The sequence below is a fragment of the Sceloporus undulatus genome, chromosome 4 (genome assembly GCF_019175285.1).
Source record: "Sceloporus undulatus isolate JIND9_A2432 ecotype Alabama chromosome 4, SceUnd_v1.1, whole genome shotgun sequence".
NCBI classification, from domain to species: Eukaryota; Metazoa; Chordata; class Lepidosauria; order Squamata; family Phrynosomatidae; genus Sceloporus; species Sceloporus undulatus.
The window spans coordinates 123,328,902-123,334,770 of NC_056525.1; the positions used below are offsets into that span (position 1 = coordinate 123,328,902).

Consider the following 5,869-nt stretch of genomic DNA (forward strand, 5'->3'; position numbering starts at 1 on the left):
GACATCACCTGGTTTGAAGGTTAAAACAGAAACCAGGAGATTTCTAATACTAATGATAAAAGAAAAGGCATCTCGCATTCTCCATTGCAGTGCATGCCACATGTGGCCGGGGCATACAAGAAGAAGAAAGGTTTTTTGTGGGGACTGAGAAAATGGCCGTACAGAGAGTATCCCGAGGAGCAATGGGATGCTTACCAAGCCGAGCGGCACTGATTGTCAGGAGACCCGTTCAAATGGTTTTCAACCTCTTGGTACAGGTACAGGAGGGGACAGTGGTGGATGATGGGAGCTTGAAGTAGAATGGAGGGGAGACAGGAAAACAATAACCAAGTGAGGAGGTAACAGTGGTGGGGAATATCCATATGATTTCTAGTGTGCCACAACAAGAAGCCTTGCAAAATAACAAGAGTTAAACCATTGTTATGTGATACATATTTGTCTCCTACCCTCAGAGGAATCAAAATATAGACATGTTCTTTATGACGTTTTAGGATTCAGGACCAAGACTCCCAGCTCCAATTTATTCACATGTCAACGTACCATCAACATAAATGCCCAATTTGGCTAGAAGGCTCTGACGAATGTAATCTGTAAGCCAAGGAAAGCCATAGAGCAGACAGCTGCGCATGTGAGAACCTAACACTATAAAGCAATTGTGGCTGTACATCTGTAACCTGGCACATCCTCCAATAGGCCCAAAGCTGAAGCCGTCTCTAGTTTAAATTTGTACGTTGACGCAAGGTGACATGTTAGCAGATCCTGCCTCTGTACCTTCAGTATAGGCACACAGAAGAAAAACGGGAGCTCCGAATACCATTTCACAATTCAACTAAAAATATTAATTGCCATAACCTTTCTACCATTACCCGGGCATCCAAAATGAAACAAACATGGAAGCCATAGAGCAGTGGTTCACATACATTGGTTCTGGGTATTTGGAATCAGCTCCAGAATCCCAGCTAGCGTGGGACAACAATTAAGATGAGTCGGTGAACCACGTCTGGGAACCTCTGCCTAGAGGAAAGAATTCAATTATATGTCGCAGATGATGGATAATTTTTTTTTACTCCCTTTCTTGTATAAAAGTGCGCCTCCATCCTCCACTTCCTGCCAAAGGGAGACATCTGTCCATCTTTTCCCATCCCTCTGCAGTGCAGCAAGACCTGCGGCACAGGCCTCCGTTTCCGTGAAGTGAAGTGCTACCAAGGAGAAACCCTAGGGCAAGGCTGTGAGTCAGCATCCAAGCCTGAAGCCAAGCAGACATGCCAGCTTCAGCTGTGTCCCACCGATGCCCCAGGTAAAGAAGGAGATTTTCCCCATGGGCATTCTTTTGGGCTACTACTTGAGAAGGCAGAATGTGTCACAACTGTTTTGTTTGATAATGCACTTGGGGGAAATTAGATAGTCATGAAATCTGGGCATCTAAAATCTCCCAGAAAGGTGGGGTAAGGAACAGGTGGAGCATAGAATAAGAAGGGGCAGCAGAGAATTATGGTTCCAGGTCAGGAGGAGAGGGGAATTCATAGGAATACATGGAAGAGAAGAATGGATGGAACAACTGAAGAGGATTGGGAAAAGGAAAGTGGGGAAAAGATGGGTCAGATTAAAGAACTCATATTCTCCGGGAGCAGGGATTGGTGAGGAAAACCAAAGTCTCTGTATTGATTGGACACTAGCTAAATCTTTGAAATCACGCAGGTATTACTCTTCTGTTTCTTTTTGCTAGATGAGGACTGTGAAGACAAAGCAACTGCTAACTGTGTGCTGGTCCTCAAAGTGAAGCTGTGTTCACATTGGTACTACAGGAAGGCTTGCTGTAGATCCTGCAGGAGTAAATCACTCTGATTCCTCGCATGGTCCTTTGCAGCCTGGAAGAAGGAGCTTAACTGAAATATTCATTGTACACCAGAAGCTTTGAGGCCTGACTCACATGAAACCCTAGACTACATCCTATCCAGCTTCTGAAATTTTGTGTGTGTGCCCAGCAGTCATAAAGGCCCTGTTTACCAGCCTTTTCAAAAGAGACCATACCTCTGCACATCATTCAGGTGGTATAACTTTCAGGCTTGATAGAGCTGTCCACAGAACTTTTGACACAGACTTTTTGTCAAGTGGAGTATTAAAATACCTGATTTCCTGGCATGCTTAGACTTGATGGACTGCCACCTGTCCTTGAATGAGCTGGATATCCTTTACCCACCACATCCCCTTGGATGTTCCTATGTTCATTGTTGATGTTCCAGCCCTCCCCCTCCCTGAGTCCCACCCCATACATCTCCTGAACCCAGATCTTACATTCATATAGTACTTTGAATCGCACAAAACGTTTTGAATCAAACAAAAGTCCATCACTTCCTGCTTCCTATAGTAGCCAACCAGGAAATTGTAGGAAGCCTACATGCAGGATTTGAAGGCAGAAGCTCTCCTCCCAAACAACTGTTGTTCATAGATGTATTTCCTCTGAACATGGAGGTTCTGTGTAGCTGTCATATCTGCTGATAGACATCAACCAGTTGTTAGTCCCAGCTAAAGGAGACTTGCCAAATTGAAACTTACATCAATATTGACTTACCAAGTTCCCATTGATTCAGTGGGTATATTCATGTTTGATTCTGGCCATATTTTTCAAGATGTGTTCTCCATTAATTTGTTTGATTTTTATAAAACTTATAAGGTAGTGGGGAGCACCACACCTTTACAAAGCTTCATAAAGTAGGTCAATTATTATCTTTCACTGTTTTGCAAAGATCAGGTGAGGCAGGTTGAGACTGACTTCCTGAAGGCCACCTGGTCAATACATCTGAAAGCACTATAGAAATGTGTTCCTCCTGAGCCTTTTGGAGAGGGAGTGACTCTGGCAGTTCCTCAGTTTGCATGTGCAGGCTTCTGAAGCCACACTGTACATCTACACATCTCATGCTATATCTGTGTGGTAGTTCAGACAGCAAGTGATCAGGCTGAGAGGCACAGTCTACGTTGTACAGGCAAAACAGCAATTTGATCAAAAACCATGCTTCAAATTTGATGCAAAATACTGATTTTAAGACTGTGGAAAGCTAGAAGTTTCAATGCAAACATGTGCTTGCATGCAAAAACACAAAGATCCAGAGAGAGAAACTGGGAGGAATGAGGGAGAGAAAAAAGGCAGATTGTTGAAATGACCAATATCGAAAGATGTCTGTATTTAGTTGCTTTCCGTCCACATGATCCATTTTTAAAAAGCATCATTTCACAATAAAGAGAGAGAAAACAACATTTGCTTTGCAGTGTAAAAAGTTTTGTGGATGGAGAAAAAAGATCCAGGAGAAATGACAGAAACAATTTGCAAGATGCAATGGAACCATGGTTGGCATGGGAATCTGGGAGCAGCAGGGGGGTATGTGAGCCAATGTCCCTGTGAAATCTCTGAGTGGGATTTTGGCCTGGAGGAGACCAGCATTTTGTAATAGCTGTAGAAGCAAGCATATGTTAAACTGAACCTTGTGGGAAGGGAGGGAAGAGGAAACCCTGTGGCACTTGGAAGAGGCCATGAGGCCAAGTAACCAAGTAAATAATGAAGCAAGTCAGGCTGCACTTCTGAGCCAAAGGAAGGTTGTTCCTTCTCAGGGTCTCCCTGCAGAAATGCCTCACAATTTTGTAAGTGCTATGATTTTTGTTTGTTACCATCATCACTGAAGACTCTTCCTTTCAAGCAGACAAAAGTGTATATGCCCCCTCCTTTTCCCACTCCTAGCAAGACTTTATAGTAATTTGTGAAAAAGAAAGAAAGAATGCCAGTAAAGGCATGGTTGATGATGATATAGAAATCCCAAACAATAGTCCTGTCTTGCTTCCAGCAAAGTTGTACATTCCCATGTCTGCACCTGTTTAAATGCAGGTCTACGGTAATATTTGCTCCAATTGTATTGTGTAACACATATCTACCTATTCCTATCCTTACTCAAATGTGACATAAATGTTTTTGCTATGCTTAGATAAGGCACTTCAATGCTGCCTGAATGGGAAAGGTCAATCTCTTTTTTTTAATTACCCGTTTTTGCCGAAACCCAGCTCCGGATTTCATAAAAGCCAAAGGCAGTTGCAGTTCACACTGCTCACCTATGGCCTTTGTTGAAACCAAAATATTGTGGATTTGTGCAACTTTGTGACTGTGCCAAATGTACCATTATAATTATCAAACCCTCAAAAAAAGTTGCATGAATTAACCATAATTTATATATATATTTGAAAAAATACAGAAAATTGAAACAAAAAGTGACCACAGAGTTATACTAATTTATCTACTGACCTTGCATTTGCAGATGACACAACACCACCACAAACAACAGAGAGATCATCTGCAGTATAGACATGCCAGGTAGATCTTCACATTTAGAGAATGCTCTGATGATACCTAAATATAGAGTTTGATAAACTGGCACAAAAGCTGTAGTTAGACAATGAGTTGAGTAGACTAAAAAAAACATTTTGGCCATGCTCTTAGTATTTATATCACACTTAATCAACCCAGAGGCTTTATACTGCTGGCTAATCACAGGGGCTCATATTATATTCTGTACTGTATGAAAGGTCTGATACTTGAAAACACACTGTCCCAGATCAGGTTTTAGGGCCCAAAAGTTCAGGTTTTCAGGTTGCCAGAACCACAGTCCAAGGTAGGCAAACCTTGAGTCCAAAATGGCACCCAAAGACCAGAAAGGACCATACCATCCAATATCACAGAGGAAACCTGGGACACATGTTGCCAACCACCATTAGAGTTTTGTCAGAAGGGTATGACCAGATAACAGGAGCGCAAAACTATTATTTTAAGCAGAGAAACCCTAAATTTATGCACTGAGTTTAGGAAAGCCTGAAAGGGCAGTGGCAGCAGGTATGTGTGTGTGATTTTAATGGGACGAACAAGACTTTATCTTTCTGCTGAGTTAACTGAGTGCAAATAACTTTTTTCATTTTGAAATTAGTTTGCAGCAATTGTAGCAAGCTGAGGATGGAGGAGGTAAATGGAACAAGGAGAGGACAGAGAAACCAGAACACTTTAAAAGCAGTTGGAAAAGTGGGACAAGGGACACTTAACTGGGACTGTCTCTGCTAAACTGGTACACTTGGAGAGTATGAAGGCCAGAACTTAAAACAGAGGCTCAGTTGACTTGGCTGCAAAGGAAGTGCCAAGATTGGGATTTTAGAATGCCGGATGGGTCTATTGACAGAGGACTCAATTAAGTGGCAGGGATTAATGATTCCCTGAAGAACACAGAGAACCACTTCATAGATATAGTTTAGTCTGTGATGCTTGTAGCAGAAATGCAGCTCTTGTCAGAATAAGCAAACTAGTGGAATCTTGCCACTAGAAATCCCAGCCTAAGACAGTTCTTCCCCCACTCCACCCTGCAAATGCATAGAACAAATCCTCTTCTTCAAGCCCTTGAGGTCCTGATAAACTGAATGAAAAACATCCATTACTTTAGTATTTGAAAGTCAGTATTTATTTTGCTATTTAACTCCAATCCTGATTCCATCACTGAACAAGGAAAAGATATCAAAAACAAACAGGTTTGAAGTACAAAAAGTACTGAATAGACTGGAACATTTTCTTTCCATCCACACTTTCCCACTGTGACATTGTTTGTCCTGTACCCTACAATATACTACAGAATCAATGCAGAAAGTGGCTATTGCTTGTTTTATGATGACTATCACATAGTTTAAAACCCCAAATTACCGCTGTCAAATTGAATTCTAATTAGGGATATATTTTGATTTCATTGGATGCACTTTTGCTGCCACCAGGTGGGTGCATCCCGGGTAACATCCAGCTAGGATCCGAGTTCAGTCGGCCTATTTGCAAAGCCAGCTCTGTGAATCGGCC

The 5,869-nt window shown here is 42.1% G+C and overlaps 1 pseudogene; it reads left to right on the plus strand.

The window, feature by feature from the left end:
- LOC121929035 overlaps positions 1-3,305 on the plus strand; it is a 45,101-nt pseudogene extending 41,796 nt beyond the window's left edge.
- Positions 3,306-5,869: the final 2,564 nt, after the last annotated feature.